The following is a 20,193-nucleotide window of genomic DNA, read 5'->3' on the forward strand; positions in this document are numbered from 1 at the left end:
TTTAATCAATAATTTCTTGAAATTTTTGTCTGGTTGATGTGCTTTGTTTTTCAGTTCTTGTGTTGGTTCCTATTTTGTTTTTGTTTTTAATAAGACATTAAAAACAAAAATTGTCTTGTTTGTCATTGTAAAATTTGTCGATGTAATTAATCTATTGTCTCTAATAAATCTAATCTATGTTTTTATAAATGCATGCTTAATTTGTGAATGAAAATAATATTTTTTGTCAATTTGCTGCCTTATCATATCCCAAAGCAGCCATGGGGACCGAGCAGTTAGGTCCCTCCCCTCACACCACTAAGGTCTCAGGTTCGAGTGGGGAGAGGGGATTTGCCAATTATCCTGGTCTGGGGGCCCCGCTGTAGAATGTGGGGCCATGACATAAATACTAAACTAAATAACAGTCAAACATTTATTAGCTAGGTGAAAATTAATATAATATCTTGATTGAATAGATATTGACATCAGATAAAAATAACAGCATAGTGGAAGAATCATACAATCATTTGGTTTAATATATATATTATTACATAAATTTTACATCTCGTTTTAGTAAAAATATTATATTATTACTTATTTTTACTAAAATTTATAAATTTTATTTAAATGAAATTAGTTTTTCAGTTAAATTCATAACTACTTTTAATAAATAACTTCTCTACTTTTAACTATTAGCTAAGTGTTAAATTATTTAAACTGTTTTCTTAGTAATTGTTAAATAAATTATTATTTTCTACATAATGCATTCATAGTTTCAAAACCATCTTCAAGAAATTAAAAATTTTTAATCGTATTGATGGTGGAAAGATGACTGAAAATGTTTCAATTAAAACAATGTTTTTGACTTCTTCAGAACAGCTCAGAAGTTATTATGCATTGAAATATAAAATTATTTTTTTCCTTTTTTAGATTATTTTTTTAGTTTGACTAAAAAAGTAATAAATTTATTTTAAAAATATATATATATATAAGACGTCACTNAGATAATATAGTAATTTTTATCAACCATCTTAACAATTATTTCATTAAAGAATATCTATGACTTAATACAAAAAAGTTCTTGCTTCACTTTCCCAGCACTCAAGCAGGAGTTAAAAGGCCCAAAGAAAGAAGTCTAACAGTTTTTGATTATACTAAGATTTAATTTACTAGCATTAATTTATTGATTATACTAAAATATAAAATTTAAATACCAAAAGCTTAAAAGCAGTAACTTTGTTGAGACATGATAAATTTCTCTAAAAAAAAAAAAAATTTAAACAAAACACTGCTCATAAAACCTTTAACCGGTGCAAAACAATCTATCAGTCAATACAAATACTTTCAGATCCCTCCTGGGTCCTCTCTTAATTTGTTTTTTCCTATCCCTTGGAGCTTTGAGTTAGAGAAATTTTACTCCACATCAATTGTTTATTTTAACAAATCACATACACTGAACCAATTTACGGTGTGGTACGATAAACAACGAAAAAATAACAATAAACAAATTTTTTCAAACCCCTTCTGGGTTCTTCATCAGGTTCCTACAGTTTTAGCTCGTAAATTCGAATAACGAATGTCATTGAAATAAGTTCAATCTTGAGTTCAAATCGTTCTTTTAAACTTATACAACGCGCATATTATTCGAACTTATTTGAACGACATTCATTATTCAAATTTACAAGCTAAAACTGTAGGAACCTGATGAAGAACCCAGAAGGGGTTCGAAAAGGTTTGTTTTTCGTTATTTTTTCGTTGTTTATCGTACCACACCGTAAATTGGTTCAGTGTATGTGATTATTATTGAGGTGTGGTGAGTAGTTTGTTGTTATATTTTAACAAATTTTTAAAATTAAAATCATTGTTTATTTTTATTTCAGACAACACCAAATTATGTTTTTAATAGTTTTGAAATAAAATTTTAAAATATTCTGAATAAAAGTAAAANAAAAGAGAGAAAAAACAAATACAAATATACTCATATAAAGTGAAACATGGCTTACTTCTTGATTAATCTGTTATATGTTTCATTCTGTTCTTAAATTTCAATACAGTATACAATTTTCTGATACACCTAAGAGTATTTTTCAGAAATATGGATCATCTTTAAAATTACTTTGTTTTCACAAAGTTACTGCATGAATTCTTCACATGTCATTTTAAAGTTCACCTTCACCGTCAGAAGAGCACAAAGAACATCCACTTTAAGGTGTTACTTCTCTGCAGGCCATATTCTGTTCATATGTGAAAAAACACTCTCCACTGCTGCATTACTGCCCAGCAGAGAGAACACAATTTCTGCTAAAACTTTCAAGTTCTTATGAGGCACAAAATGTTCTGTGAAATGCATAAATGCTTCTTTCCATTTCTCATGAATTTCAGTACCATCTTGTTTCCATGATTGTATTCTTTCAGTTACAAATTCCCTCAAATATATAAATTCATCAAACAATTCACCATTATTTATGTCCACTTCAGCACACTTCAATTGTACTATCTCTACAGCTTTTTCAAATTCTTCTCTTTTGGGCAACTCTCTAAGGAGTAAACATCTAAATGTTGTAAATCATCTGTGTGTTAACTCCATGCTTTGAGATAATCAACAGCAATATTGAAACATTTGTTCGATACTACGAAATATGGGCTTTTTGTTACATGCCCATTATTTTCCAGCTGCCTCAGACATTGTCTGACTATCATAGGTATGAAGCATTATTCCTTCTTACTTCCAATATTCTCTCAAGCTCTTTTATAATTTGATAAGTTTCAATGGTGTTTTTTTATTGTCACCTTCCACATGGTAAATAGTATCATAAAATAGAACCATTTGAGCATGAGCAAAGCATAACTGCATTTCTATGGTAGGATCTTCAAAATATTTTCTCAGTGACATAGGGCATTGACTTTCTGATAGGAAAAACTTTTTAATGCTTGAAACATCTTCAAGATTCACTCTACAGCTGGCAATATTGGAATAGCCTTGTATTCTGTCATATTCTTCCCAACAAAGTCACAAAAAGTTTTTCAGCCTCTCAACACTCACAGTTTAGGTATGGAAATATCTGAATAGTTTAAAAACAATGCTTTCAATGTCTACTGGTATAGAATCAAAGGCAGTGTAAGCACAATTATGTATGGGATGAGCATTACATCCAAGACCAATTTTGCCTTTTTGAAGACCACTTTTCAATTTAGTGATGACATTTTCTTTGCCTCTTCATTGTAGCCCACCATAGTTGGTATTAGTGTTGTCAGCTGAGAGATCAATAACCTTTTTCTGTAGTTGATATTGGTATAATGTTTTTTGCATATGTGTTGCCAGAATTTTAGCTGTTTCACCTGGTATCTTGGGAAAGTTTATAGTTTAGTTTGCAGACTGTGCACCTGAGTTCACAATGAAGTATGTAACTAACATTGGAAGAAGCTTCGTGTTTCTTGATCAAAATGTTTGTTCGTTTCTTATATTTTTTCTTTCTTTTTAGAAACATGCTATTCTTCATTCTTTCGTTTACCAGAAGCTAATTCATCAAATAAATCAGAAAAACTTAGAGATTCACCTCCATCTTGTTCATCTCCAGAAGTAGAAGCTTCAGAATTTAATTCTTATTGAGATTTTGAATTATCAACATCTTCTAAACTATCAATTGCACATATTTTTATTTTCTCTATCATATCCTCTTTTTGAAATTTCATTTTGAATCTTGGATCTAATAAAGATGACAAGCATAAAGACTTGTTTTCTATATATGCTGAAAATCTTTTTTTATTGGATTTTCTAGTTCTTCTATTGTGGTATTAATGCCACTAAAGGAACTACTACTCTTTGGTTTTGATAAGAATAATTTCAGAGTCTCTATTGTGGGAATTATTGAAGATGAGGTGGTTTCTCATTCACTGGCTTCTACAGTAATTTCTTTGAATGATTTTAAAAGTAGAATAATTTTCTCAATGAGAGACCACTGATATGGGCTCAACATTGGAATTTTATTATCTATAGCATATGTGAAAGGGCTTTTTGCTGTTCCAACATGTAGTATGTAGAATTCCAGCAAGTAGGAACATCTTGAATTAATTTGTGTTTCTGCAAACCTAACTTGTCTTGCAAATCTTCCAATTTGCTTACAGCTACAGCAGAATGATTAAAATGTGTGACAATATTTCTATTAACTGTGATTATAGTTTTCACATCTTGTTGAGAAAATATGCATTTGTTTAGTGTCAGCTGCAATGAATGTATAAAGCATGATAATGTTTCTAAGTTGCAATTCCTAATTTCAGCTACCATATTTGCTGCAGAATCTCTCAGTACTAAAAATATCTTATCACTTGTCAACTTAGAAATTGTTCTTGAACAGTATATCTGTTCACTGATTCGTGTAACTGTGTGGGAACCTTCAAAGGAAACAATTTGCAAAACAGCTCTATCCTGTTGAAAATTATCCTTCAACCAGTGGGCCGTTACACTTAAAAAAGGAGAACTGTTTGTAGTTGCTGTCCAAATATCAGCAGTTAAAGAAATATATTTTGTTTCTGTTAAACACTGAAACACTTCAGCTTTTTAAACAAAAGTCGAAGTTTCCATGCGTCAACAATTAAGTGTCGAGGTTTATTTTAGAAACCTTCCCAAATAAAGGAAGAGATTGTTGATTTTGTGAGGATATTTGATCATCTCGTTTACCTGACCCAACGGAGACGGAAATACCAGCGGAAAAAAATGGGTTTTTTTCCACATTATAATTAACTGTATAATTAACTCCAGGATCTCACACTATTAACGCAATAAATTATTAACACTAGTCAGCCGATAATGCATGGCCGATTAATCAGTAATTGGTCATTTTGCTTATCGGTGCATCTTTACATGATACCATATATAAAGAATTCTCTTCAAAAAATAACTCTAAGTAGCTTTTTACATAATCTAAGTCAGTGTTTTTCAACCTTTTTTTATCTCACAGCACACTTGAACCTATAATTAAATTTCTGCAGCAAAAAATTCCTCGGAATAAATCAAGTTTTGTTTGTAAACATTCTATTGTCACAGTACTTGTCGCAACCTAATTCTTTTTGTCTATATTTTTGAGAATTACATAAAACAGTATTGTTCTTCCTTAAAATAGCAACAGGTTACAACAATAGTTATTTAAATTAATAATTTTCATTTACATAAGAAAAGCAATTAACATTAAGTCTTCATTTGCATTTAAAAGTAGCCTGATAATTGCCTTTATAAACTTGTCCCAACTTCTCACTATTTCTAAGTTAAAATAATTTGAACTAAACATGAACAATTATAGATACATTTTTGACTAAAAGAAAATTTCATTTTAAATAAAATAACCTAGTGTTATACACATATAATTTTGCTTATGAATATATATTTTCTACTACATTATGTATACATTTATTTATTATAACAATGAAAAACTTGTATAATCAATTTAAAGAGGTTTTAATTTTGACATGTAGCCTACACTTATTGTTCTTTGGGCTTCTTTTGAAAATAATTTGTTTAATAACCTCCAAAAATTTTCGCAGCACACTGGTTGAAAATCACTGATCTAAGTTATTAAACTTCTTCCAGTGCAAACTATACTAGAGAGATTGATATAAACAGTAACCTGAAGGTATACAGTAACCAAGAGTATACATCCAAATTCCAATAATTTTTGCTTAGTGATCAAAGATGCATGCAATCTAGCATTGTCTTGCTGAAAAGTCAATGTCTTCTTTCTAATGCAGGCTGTTTCTTCAATGTGTGCCTTCAAATTATCAAGTTAGGAAAAGTACTTCTCTGTATTAATGGTCTGATTTTGAAGTAGCAGTTCATAGTAGATAAATTCTTGCCAGTCCTAACATATGCTTAGCATTTTCTTAGCTTACCATTTTCAAGTGTGAACTAGCTTTTGACTATGTTACAGGATATCACAGCTGACTTTCTAAGTAATTGTTTTTCGTTGAGCATTATTATAAAACAATCCATTTTTTTCACAACTAATTAGTTGATATAAAAAGAGATCCATCTAGTTATATTTCACCAGTGAATCACAGTCAGATTTCTCTATTATTTTATTTTAAATATATCATTAAAAAATAAAATATTAATCTTTAACTAAATATTAGAACAAATAATTTGGATGGACGGTATATCAATAAAATTATTATATATTTTGATGAAAACATTTTTAAATTATGTAAAAAGACTACATTGAAAGTAAAAATTTTACTTCATTCAGAATATCATTATTTAATTGAAAATTGCATATAAAAATTTTGATACAATATATTATCCTCAAGATCAAAATAGAATTTTAAATATTTTTTTCCATATTAACTGACAACAATTTTATTAAAACAAAAAAACACAATAATTATCTTTTACACTTGTAATTAATATCAACATTCATAATTAAATTTCAGTTCTATTAAATAGTTCCCTAAAAGATTTAAAAACAATCTCTCTAAAAATATTAATAATTGATTTTTTTATCTATAAAATTACCTAATATTCTCTATCATAAATAATACTAAATGTACAGTACAAGTATTTTTTTTACAGTTAACAAAAATATTATAAATAAACTATTTAATATATAAAATTATTATTTATAGTTATTAGAATCTCATACTGTACCCAATACCCAATACATATAATATAAATTGTCTATAAATGAAACAATTATTATTTATAAACATTTTTTTAATGTTTTTTTCTTTTAGAATCATCATCCAAAGTTCCAAATAAAGATTTAATTGATCATTATAACAAAAAAAATTTCATTTTATAAACATCACAAATCTAACATTATAACATTGATACTTTACACAAATTTATATTTTTAAAAACATTTTTAAAATATTCACAAACAATAATCAGATAAAATCAACAACACCGAAAACTGGTATTAACTAAAAATACTATATATTGACATTCAAAACCAGCAAATAAACTCCAACCTTTTATCAGACAAAATCAACAATAGTGTTTACAATTTAACAGTAAAAATAGAAAAATCTCAGAATCATCATCATAACAACAAACACCAAACAAAAATAACTGACAAAATTAACATATTCACAACAAAATTTAAAATAAAATTGTTGATATTTAGTTAAATTTTATGTTACTTTATAGTACCATAAAATTTAACTAAATATAAAACCCATAATAGTTTAGTTAATATTTTATCTAATAACTGCATAAATTCAACGTCTGCAGTTATTACTGCTTCTCATTTATCAAATCATGCTTTGGAGTAATAAATTTTGGAAATTCTACAAGTCATTTTTGTATAACAGCAAAGAAGGAATATAAAATTAAGACAGTTCAAATCTCCCAAAATATTTAATTCACATCAATCTTTACTAAGTTTATGTATAACAAGTTGCAATTTTTTTTTAATTAACAAGAGTTTTTCAATATTAATTTTTCATCAATTTTTAAATTACATATATAATTTATTGTATTTATACAAAAAAATAATTAAAATATCTAATGATAATAACAAATCATAGCATTAGATATAAAATAGAGTGATGCATAAATGATGATATAGGACAATAGCAATCATAACTTATAATAAACACAACTAACCAAATAATTATTTTGAATATCAAACAAAAAGCTGAATTTCTTTATCAGGCTCTTAATAGCCTGAGAAAGTAATCTGGTTGTTCATTTGATATTTGAACCATAACTTATTTTTATATCTAAGATATAGAAGCACTATCATCTTAATAGAATGACAATGCTCCTTGTAAATAAATTAATTACTACAAATACACGATTAAGCTGTTTTACTAACACTTGTTTTTGTTTAGACAATAATTTCAATAAATGTCTAACATTTTGGTAATTGTAGTTACTTAATAGATAGAACTAATTTTTAAGTTAGTAAGAATTAAAAATATAAACGTCTTCTGAAACCTAATGCCTCTCTTTTGGGACAAATTAATCAGTAATTCAAATTATTATTGTCAGAATATAGCCTCTTATTATATGGCAGTTGGTGTAGCTTTATAGTAAGAATTAATTGGATGTATTAAGAATTCCAGATACATCTATAACTATTACGATATTAAACCTAAAGAACACCTACCTAATCATAGTATTTTCCCTTAAGTAACTCAGCTTTTTGTATAATTAAAATGTCACTAAAAGATTTGTACTTATACAAACCTTGTTACAACATTTTAACAATAGAAGACAATACATAGTAGCATTGTCCTATATAACAACTTGAATATTTTGCATTTACTGTAGTATTTCTTTCTTTAAAGTCCACCACCTTCAATATACCCTCACAATCTCAAAACACAGTAGCCATGATCTTCTTGATTGATGATGACACTTTAGCCTTTTTTTTTTTTTTGAGGCTCCCTTCCATAGTCTTCACTCCATTGATTCCATTTTGGAAAAGGGGCCATAACAAAGAATCATGCCTAGATGCTCATGAAATATATGCCAAATAATCTTATCCAATAGATAGTACTGGCAGAAGTTTCCATTGCACATGTTTGGCTTGCACAGAAATACTTCCAATAAAATAGCAGCTTACTAGCATTATTACTTGCTGTAGTGTTCTGGATTTTCTCCAATACTGTAATCATATAGTAACATATTAAAAAATAATTTATGCTCTGATATGAACTTTCTGCTTTTGAAACGAATGTTTCATTTGTATTAGAAAACTGACTTCAGCCATGCACAAAAAATGTCCAGCAAGAATTTTGCCATCCTTTTCATAGGTAAAGCGATACTATGCTCTCTCCATTTTTTGATTCACTGTCGGCCAGGCTCTAGTTCATAAAACATATCTACTTCACCTGATAAAAATATCCCAAATTTTCCTGCTTATGAAGTAATTGTAAGCATCAAAGCTTTTATATGCTTTAATGATTCTGTAAAATCCAGGAGAGTTAATCAAGTAGTAATATATATACATATATATAAATCCCACATATCCTCATACATAATTTTTGGTAATGAGTCATCCAGATTTCTGGAAAATCTAGAGTCATAAAATGTCATTAACACTAGGACACAGGTTTAATTTTGAGAGGTACCATTTTTTACATTCAGTCAAGAAAACATTATAATAAAAGGTCAATGTGGTGGATCTTGAAAATTAGAAACCTTTAAAAATTTTGCTAAAACACAGTTTTTAAAAATTGAATTCTTTAATTAATAAAGAATAAAGAACTTATCACACCAGTCCACTACCAGTCACTCAAATTAGAAACAAACAGACTGGTATGATAAGTCCTTTTAAGACAGGGTTCTTAACTGGAATCTACAGACCCTCTGTGGTCTGTAGACTTGGAAGGTGTAAAAATCAACTTTAACTTTCTTATATTTTAAATGTATTGTGTATTGTATTGTTAATTATTGTGTTAAGAAAGAAGCACATATAGTGATATATCATATGTTACTTTAATAAATTCATTTCTATATAACTGGGTTTTTCTTGTAATTTTATTTTATGCATTTAGGAACATTATTCGAAAAAGGAATTCCTTTACTTTCATCTAACTGGAAAAAGGATCCATGGAACAAAACAGATTAAGAAAATGTTTAAGAAACAGTCGTTCTAATATTTTATTGTTTATTGATAAAGGATAAGAAGTTTTATAGCTCTAAATTCTATGAGTAGTAAATGATTAAGCAAAATGTGTATAATACAGAATAAGTACAAAAAATATTCATCAGAATATTTATAAGAATAATAATTAAATACTAAATAGAAACAACTTAGATGTTATACAAAGTAATCCCTGGCAGGTGGAAGAACAAAACAGATTTGAAGTTTTAACCACTTATTATTTTCTATTTAAACAATTCTTTTTTTAGAAATTTGAGTAATAAGTTAACAAATGCAGAAATCACTTTTCAAAGTAATGAAGAAATAAATAAAATAAAAACACAAATGACTTAATCACAAATCACACTGTAGTCAGTCAACTTACAGAAAAGAGAGAAACCAGCAGTAGTTTTGCTCCTAGATGTACAAAACAATATGCGTAGTGGTCAATTGTTTGTTTACAACCAATACTGTTTATAGGTTGATCATTGTTGCTACTCCTTTCATTTTCAATTGGTGATCTGAAAGAACCACATCCTCCACCACACCAATTTTTTGAGATTTCCAAATCTACTAAATGACTAGATCTCATATCTTCAAGGGATTCTTGTCCTAATTAAAAATGTTTAGCCCATTATTTGAGTAGTAGTAGTAGTAGTAGTAGTAGTAGTAGTAGTAGTAGTAGTTAGTTGATGTCAAAGCTTTTCCATACACATGATTAAGGCATTGCTTGCTTTCCAAGGATGTTTGGCCTTCTTTTGTAAGAAATTTGATGATTGCTTGATACTCTAGTTTAAAATTTGCTGCCATATCATATACAGAAGTCCTCTATATATCACTTTCAGTACCCAGACATTAAATTTGCATCAAATACTAATAAGACATTAATCTTTTATATACTCGTCTTTCAGTCATTTACAGTAGGTTGTCTGAAACTTTTGGTGCTTCTTACATATTTTTTTCTCAAAATTGTTAACTTTTCTTAACATAAATACATATTGTTTGACATTGTCACAATGCCAGGCTGCAATTCATATATAGTTAATTGGGATCTCCAGATCCTAAGTTTCTCATACTTGGCTCAATTTTCATCTATCTAATTCTGTTCTCAAGATTAAGGAAAGACAGTTGGACAACATTGAAAATCAATAGGTTTGCAATTTGAAAATTGTAGCATAATTAACATTGTATTAATTATAATAAAAATTATAAAATATTTTCACTAAATATGCTATTCATGGACCACAGATTATACAGTACTTGTTGCATAACCAAACATGTTGTTAAGCCCTAAATAAGCCAAAGTTTGACAAAGTTTACCAAAGTAGGTAAGTAGGTAGTGTTATATATGGTATATACAATATATGTTAGATGGTCACTGAGCTTAATTATGAAGATTTTTGTATTTCATTTTTATTTGAATATACAGTATATATATTTTAAATATTACACTTATTTTATATTGTAAAATTTAAAATTACATTGAATGAGCAATTATTTATTGTGACATTCTCAATGACAGGCTGCAATTTTTAATCTTATTTTTAATTTATTAATATATATGTTCTCCACCTCAAATTAGTGTGATAATGTCTTGCCCCTGTACATCATACTTTTCCATTAGCAAGTGCCATTCATCTAATTCCTCTCAGGGGAAAATCTTTGAATTCAAATAATGTAACTTCTGGCTTGCATCAGAAGTTCATATATAGTTACTCGAAGCCTCCTGCCTCTAAATTTTCCATATCTGGTCTTCAATTTCATTTATCTAACACCATTCTCGAAATTAAGGAAAGACAGACAGATGAACAGACGGATGACAATGGGAATTCTGCTAAAATTTTTTCAAATTGTACCCAATTATTTATAACTGATATTTTTACTAATATAACCAATTTTTAATTATGCAATTCTACTTTATCCTTTTTACCATAATAATTAGATAGACAAATATACACAACCGAAACCCACTATATTAAGCAAATCAGTTGTGGATGTATATAATTAGATAGTTTTGTAAAAGCTTACATATTTTTTCAAAATTTCATTTAAAATTAAAACATAAAAAATAGTTTAAATTTACAATATTTGAATTTTTAATAATTTTTCAAACATTGATAGAACCAACAAACTTTCAGGATCCCTGTTTTCTTCTTCATTTGTCATTTTAATAAAGGAATGGTTTCCTGACTTTTTCTCCCATGACTCCATTTATTTTTGCAGCCCCAACATTGAATCTATATCCAAAAAAAATTTATTTGATAAAATTCATTTTAAAATTTAACCATTTCCTTCAAAAACTAATTAACATAAAAATAATAAAAGACAAATTTAAAAAGTTACTTAATTCAGTCATTTTGAATGGTCTTGCATTTTATCACAAAGCTTACTTAATTAAGGTTTAATTTTTGAGATACATGAAAAGATTTCTTTACAAAAATATAATATACATTTTTTTTTTCTGACATATTTTTTTCAAGCTCTAGTTTGCTAAAGTTTTATCACAAATTATATAAAATGATCAATGCTCATCATTCAATTCCTTATATGAAATCCATATTTTTAGAAATTCTTCACTATTTTTTCTTTTACTTACAACTGTTGTCTTTTTGGATAATATAGTTATTTTTATTAACATATTTCTAACATTAGCAATGCATTTTTCTGCATTACTTTGGTTTTATTGTTTATTTTGTTTTATTGGTAAAAGTTTTTATTCTGCTGAGATCTTTTAATAATTTTCTGAATAAAGCAAAAACAATACTGTATGTCAGTAGTTTTTGTGATAAGAAAAATAAGCCTATATATTTTTGTTATCTGTATTCTTTTAATATACAGTAGAACCCCAGTTATCTGAGGTAATGTGAACCTATGCTACCTCAGTTAACCAAAAACTCAGATAAAACAGACAGTCATGGTAATTTCAGATTTAAAATTACAAATATAAAAGATTTATATGGTATCACTTTTAAGCTTCTTTTTTTACATCTTATTGAATTTAATCAAATATAAGAACAACATTTTTTAAATCATTTAAAATATAGCCATTATGTACAATAGTTTTAAGAATAAAAATGTGTATTGTTATAGTTACATTTTAATATGAATAGTTTGTGTCATATTAAAATCAAATTTAAAAAGTTAACATGTACTACAAAATGCTTTGTTTTGATGTTTAAAACTTTGAAAAAAACTCTTTTGGAGTGTTTATTTTCATAGCAATTCCTCTCTTCTTTGCTGTAATGTTCCATTGTCACCTCAGCATCAGCCTTTCACTCAGTATAGTCAAGGCTAAAAGTACTACAATACTTACACACTCAGCATATTCACAGCAAAAACTTTATGAATTATGATATAAAAAGTAGTGTTTTTACTTACAGGTTTGCTTTAAGTAATGCAAAACCTCGGTTACTTGAGAATCAGATAATAAGTTGGAACAAACATTTTTCCTATTTAAATATACATGTTCTATTTGAGTACAGTATATTCAATTTTAGAATAAGTTTTGACAAACATTCTTTTGTGTAACCTGAGGAAGTCCTATTAACAGGACAAAAACTTTAGTGAAATAAAACTTATTTTGCTGAAAAAGAAAGGTGTTTGTGTAATTTGGATCAGACATTCCAGTCTGTATGTTATCTCTGATAGTCAAGATTCTAGTTCATTTAAATTTCTTCATTATTATGTACATATAGAGCAGCAATACAAGATGACACTAGATTTATACAACTTAATTGGGCTTTTCCATTTATTGCATTTTAAATGTTTTTATAAGATCAAACATCACCAGAACTGGATATACAAATATATTGTAAAAACTGTAAAATAAAATGTACACAAAAATATATTGAAATATTATAAAAGCTAAAAGAATTGCATTTCATAATTTGATTATTACATTTGAACTTGTGTACTGTGACTAGGATAATAATCGCATAGCAATCATAAAAAATAGTTATTCTCAGTTATGAATAATTGAATCAATTTTACATTTTATAAAGATCAGCTAGTCTCATTAACAATAATTTGTATTTAAATGATTATAGAGAAAAATATCCACTAATTTACTTGCCAAATTGAAACTAATCTTCTCCAATTGAATGTCCCCTATATTCTTTTGCAGTCAAAAATTATCTTTATATTGACCACAATTGCCAAAGAAAACATAGCAACTACAACATTTCTGGGTATCTATATTATTCTTCTGATACAAAATGCAAAACGGTTATGACTAGCATAATCAATGTTGCTGATGTTAGTCAGTGCTGATGTTGCAATTTCATACAAAATTTATTGTTTCAACTTGCATTTTTTATTAGGAATCTTTTAAGTTTTACAAAATTTTTAAACAGAAAAATGTTTATGAAAAGAAGTTTATGCAATCCCACAAGAAGAATTGGTAACCCCATTTGGGGTCCCAACTCCTATTAGGGAACTTCTGCAAGAAAGCATTTCTCATAAATTTTCTGGAAATTGACATAAATCATGGCCCCACATGGTAGTGACTTACCGGACTCTAGTCAGGGGGCCCAGTACGAAGATGGCCAGCTTGTATTTTTTGCTTTGTTTGGATTTTATTATGGAATATTGNCTTACATGGGGGGTCGCGGGTAAAAGAAAAAGACAAGTGTTTGTAGGTCCTACACTACAATAAAAAAAAAACTACAATTTCAGTGAGAAGGCTATACCTGTTTATTTTACAGTATAATTGGTTTTTCGATCGACATTTAGGTCTCAACAGAAAGAAAATTAAATATGTAGTTTTTAAAATCACTAATATAGTTTTAATATGGCCCTAGGGGGATCGCCAGAAGTTTTTAACTTGCAAGGCGGTCGCATATTCAAGAAGGTTGGAAAACACTGCTTTAGAATATCCAAATAGACTATAAGACAAATAATTAATATTTTTAATTGTCTATTACAAAAGGATTTTCAAGTAATTTTTTAAATTCATTTAAATAATTCCTTTCTAGCATAATTTTTGTTAGTTATTTTAGATTTAATAAATAAAAAAAAATGAAATTACTTTCAATCAGTATATATAAATTAATTTGTTTAAATAAACCTTTATTTAATTAAAATTTTATTAATAATAATATATTAACAAACTAACTATTATCAGAGTCATTTTTATGATTTTTTTAAACTTATTATAACAAAGGATTATAAAAGAAGCATTATAAAAGCTTCGTAGTTTTAATTAATAATTTATTATATTTCATAACTCCAGCATAAACAAACAACATAAAACATATTTCTCTTAAAAATCATACCAATTATAAATAAATATAATTAAGCAATAACCTCACTTTCTATTTTCTGAATTTCTAATCCATAGAATAATAATACAATTTGTTGCACATACATTATATATATCAAAGATCAAGGTTATCAATTTCTTTTTTTAATATTTTGATATTTCTGATATAGATATTGCATTTTAAACATATTTTCATTGCAATTTCAGTTTTTATCTATTTGAAGTAGCATTTTAACTGATTACATTTTTACAATAAAATAAATCTAAACTGTTTGTATTTTTGATTAGATTAGAATCCATAAACTAATGTTTGTCATCTCGAAGAAAAGACCGCAAATTAAATATAGCTTTTGTCTAATATGATTTTTTTTGAACGCTTAAAACAGAATTACACGTATAAATGAGTTGATGTTTATAAATTAAACTCCCACAGTTACAAAAATTGCAGTAAACACAAGCGTAATAAGTCCACTTACCCAGTTAACTGGTCAAAGTGCGCCTTTTCTTATTGTAACAGTGTCAGGTATACAAATGCTAGAACAGGTAGAATCGGACCAAGCTACGGTGAAACCCGTTTTAACACGCCCCACTGCAATCAACCATGACCCCCAAAAGTATGACTCATCCATATACACCCTTTTTCACAAACAGCAATTTACTTTGCGCCTCGAGCGTTGTAGTATAAAGCGGTAAGAACGGTATAAGCGAAATGGCCTTACAATTCGCCACGTGATTCCAATGTTCGATTGACATCACTGCTTACATTATACTTTCCTGATAACTGTCATACGAATTGCTTATAATACATAAAAAACGTATAAATAATTAGCATTACGTGCTGTCGACCCTTCTTCTCCCCATTACTATTTTTAACCCGGTACCGGTTTGCTTGTGTTGAATATGCGGTCACGATTGCCGACTGGCATCTTTGACGTCACATTTCCGTTGTATTGTCAAGAAAACCGGACTAAACATCTGTGTGGTCGTTTACCTGAATAAATATTTAATGCAACTTAAAATCCGGAATTAGAATAGGATAAATCGATCGGAGTATCTCAATTATAGCGAAAAACAATTATTGGCATTATTCGACCGTTTCGAAAATTCACGCGAAGAACACCCCAGAGATACAGGTTTTCGATTAGTAAAAACAGAAAATATTCTTTTTTTTTCTATCTCTCTCTACTTATTAAACTTAAAACTGATTTATTGGTTTTATGAATTCGTTGCTGTTAACGATACGACAAAGAAATAATACTTCCTCCCGCGTTCTCCGTCACCTAAGAACAGAAGCGCGCCATTTATCACTGTAACCAATAGCCTAAGGATAAAAACATTACGTCACACTAGTACCCGCATATCAAGTTGTGTGAATCATATGTAAACTATGCAAACAGGTTGCACTTCGAAAGAAATTTACGTATGAAAAGACAAAAGAAATTAAATTGCCACGTATTTTCCATTTTATAAAACACTTATTTTCATGTAAAAAAATAAAAAATGTATGCAAACACAAATCGAACGCGATTTATGGTACATTATTAAAAATTTATGTAGGCAATTATACATCACAAATTTCTTACGTATTCTGTTCTGACGTTTTAATACTTTTTAGTAACTATTCGTGCCATAAAACACAAGTAATAAAAGTAATTTCCTAAAGAATTTTTAACTCGTTTTTTTTTTACAATTATTTTTTAACTAGGTGGAAAATTAAGCACGATAGTGTTAAGGTAACAATTATATCCCGTTACGCACTCAAAACTTTGATAGATTTAATGATTTACGAATATAATTCATTTTACTACGTCTACTATATTAAATTGCAATTTTACAAGATATATATTATNTATATATATATATTGTCGTAAGAAACAAAAAGTTACCGACAAAAAATAAACTCGATATCGTAAAGAATAAACAGGAAAACAAAATATTTCGTTCTATTCCAATTTAAAAATACCCTTGAGGGAAAATCGATGTCACCTGCATCTAAGGTAGAAAATTGGAATGAATTCTGTAATAAATTATGAAGAACGCCAATTTCTTAACAGATAAATAAAGAAAACAAAACAACACTACTTATATCGATACACTCATAAAACAATAAGGTGATACATATAAATAAATGCATCAAGTAAGTAAAAGAACATTTAATACTAATTGTTCTCGTATTGTTTATCCGAAATATGTAAAATTCTCGACAGAACCGAACAATACTTTATAACAATATAAGGAAATTTTCAGATGCTATTTAAACAGCTGACAGACATCGTGACTATTAATGATGTCAATTTCAACACTGTTTTCTAATGCTATTGTTAATTTCAATAGATAAGTAAAGTGCTGATATCCTTATTGTATGATGGATATAATAATAAAAACAATTCATAACAATCGTTTGATTTACTGGAAGTAGTTTCGATACGGCATTTTTCTTGTAATTACTGAAAATTGCTGCGAAAATTTTCATTGTTAGTCCGACACTCCGTTCGCGGGAGTTTAATACAAGAAATGTCGGGAGTTCATTTTCCATCGATTCGATTGCATTAATCGAATTGTTTCATTGAAAAAAAAACGATGGCGTTTAATCGTTAAATACGAACAGAATAGGACTCACCAATATTTAGACCACAGCAGCCATTGTGCTCCATCGATTAGAACAAAATGCATTGAAACTGCCGATGTTATAGCTTTATCTTGATTTTTATTTCCTTTTCGTCTGCAATGGTTATGTTATCCTTATTTCGCTCAATTGTTCGTAAAAATAATTGTTTACTACAGACTTGTATCAGTTCTCGAACTCCTACACCACCTCAGTTCAGACTGTAACACACAACACAACACGCGCCATGACGTCACAAGCACACCTGACAATACCTTCCCGTTTGATACTAGATGGCGCCACAAAGATAATTTATTATAATTCTTCATTTAATATCAATGTAAAATTTTCTTTTTTTTTTTTATTTTCTGCGGTTTTTTTAAATATTTAATACGAATTTAATTCGAATTTTTAAATTAAAATTATATAATATTTTTAACAATATTTATTTTTCGACTTTTATCGAGAATTTTAAATAATTTATAAAATTCTAATCATAATATTTCTGAAATTTTATATATTATATTAATTAGGTTAAGTGACTTATAGCGCCATCTAGTAGAAGTTATGTTAAAATTTTCCAGTCGAATAAATAAATTACTTTTAATTAAATATTTCAAAACTAAATTACTTCGACATTCTACTTTTGCTAATTAATACTTATATACAGACGAATTAAATTCGGATAAAATCCGTGAAAGTTAACAATTAAATAGAAATAATAACAGTTTGTAAATATTGAGGTCATTGTTTCATTGCTTTTTTTTTTATTACACTCTAACATAAATTCTTTCGATAAAATGATGTTAATAGCTTAGCATAAAAATATCGAAATAATACGAGCTTGGAAAACTTTAAATCGCACAATTTTCTGAGGTAAAAAAAAAAACTGTTTTTAACTCTAATATTATTTTTAAAAAATATATTAATTTACTTACAAAAAATTAGTAAAAATCATCCAATGTCTTTGGTGGAAAATTTCACATTGAAATGCCAAGCTGCAGCCAGATGTTTTCTCACCTGTCTAATCGGCCGCATTCCGCGAATATCATCGCTTTTGACCATGTTGTCATTGGCTTGGCACGGTTACTATGACAACCCATTCGCATGACACCAATCCAAACCCGACATTACTTCTCGTTTGATACATTAATCGAACGAAATTTTAAAAACTTGCGCTCTTTTATTTGTATACATAACACGTTAATACATCTAATTGATTAGTTTAAATGTCAGTTTAAAACTTATTTATCGCTTTATATATAAATAAAAATTAATTAGAATTTATATTTAAAGCAATTAGAAAGTTATTTAAGCTTAATTATTATTTTTAATTAATTTTTTTAATAAATATCAACACGATTCGAAACGTGCCAAAATATTCGTTATATTTAGAATGGCTTTTTAACTAAATTTAAATTCGCCACGATCCTGCGTAAGAAAAAATGCCCCCCCCCTCCCCCGAAATTTTTCTCTTACAAATCTTTTAAGTATATATACATAATTAATATATATATATTAATAATTTTATTTGGTAAGTATAATTAAAAATGACGTTTATATTTATGTCATTTCCTGCTTTAAAATTATACATTTCTCTTCCTCTATCGTAAATTTCCGCTTCAATAATGGTTTGGAATGTGTTCGATATATCCTGGTTTTCCGAAAATTCGAAATCTTTTTCAACTTTGTCCTAGTTTAGTAAAGCTTTCATTTTATTTAATGTTAGTCTATATTATTATAGTAATTAATTAATGTGATGTTTTTCTAAAAACATTATACGGTTATTAATTAGGAATATATAGACTTAATTGTTATATCTTTTATAAGAAGGTGTGCCTCTTTGGTGCATCACTAGTATGTCTCGAAGGATGCAACAGATTTACGTTCCTAATTCCCTAATTTCTTAATTATTTAACTACTTCTTAAGTAGAAATACGTTGTAACCGGTCACTTTGCACTCGATTAATTGTAGTATCGGAAAGACAAATTTATATGACAATGGGTGCATAAGGCGTAAATTTAATCTAAGAAATCGTGTGAGATTAGAACTTTTGCTGATAAAAAATAAACGACAGGTACTATTTTCATTATGTGCTTATTTAATTTAGTGTAAATTAATCTTTGGTATTCACGTTTTAGTCAGGTTTGGATAGTTACAAGATTTTTACATATCTGAAAGTAAAAAAAAAAAAAAAATTGTTTACGTAAGCAAGGAATTATTACTATTATAGATACTGTATATCAGATAGGAAAACAAGACGTTAGTGTGGTACGTTTTATCGCAAGCGGAAGAATGAACACGATAAGGAAAACAGAAAACTACAAGGATCCATGCGGAAATTCGTAAAGTTGGACGACAACGCGATGGGAAAGCGGAATAAAAGCAATACGACATCGCAGAATGCAATTAAATGAAGTCTTAAAAAGTTTAAATGACATAATAGATGATAATTTCTGAGATACGAAAACAAAACATACGACTCATCAAGTTCATTTGCTCCGTCGTTATATGGAACGATATTCTTTCAAAAATTGATGTAGTAAGTAAAATGCTGCAGTGCCTTCAATCCGACATAAATAAATCTCTTAATACTTTGAGTGAGCTTGTTAAATTTCTAAATGCAACCACATCTTAGGGATGCGGGAGTTTTAGCTGCCGAAATAAATGTAGTAGTAGAATTTCCAGTTGTAACGAATATAACTAAAGTTCGCCATATTTATTATGATAGTCCGGATGAACAAATCCCAAATCCAAGAGAATTTTT

At 28.1% G+C, this 20,193-nt stretch overlaps 1 protein-coding gene across 4 annotated transcripts in view; it reads right to left on the minus strand.

Annotated features, from left to right (window-relative positions):
- The window catches only part of LOC111635016 (mitogen-activated protein kinase kinase kinase 13-A-like), an 81,686-nt gene extending 63,236 nt beyond the window's left edge, over positions 1–18,450 (minus strand). For 2 of the 4 annotated variants that reach the window (XM_023379861.1, XM_023379857.1), the window contains exon 1: positions 17,441–17,687. The gene's annotated coding sequence lies outside the window, so the exon portion shown is untranslated. Of the gene's footprint in view, positions 1–15,296; positions 16,478–17,440; positions 17,688–18,363 lie in introns of those variants that run through there. The other 2 variants (XM_023379859.1, XM_023379858.1) reach the window with 2 other exon arrangements.
- Positions 18,451–20,193: the final 1,743 nt, after the last annotated feature.

Source organism: Centruroides sculpturatus, unplaced genomic scaffold, assembly GCF_000671375.1.
Source record: "Centruroides sculpturatus isolate CEXI.00-Female unplaced genomic scaffold, Cexi_2.0 scaffold876, whole genome shotgun sequence".
In the NCBI taxonomy this organism is placed as follows: domain Eukaryota; kingdom Metazoa; phylum Arthropoda; class Arachnida; order Scorpiones; family Buthidae; genus Centruroides; species Centruroides sculpturatus.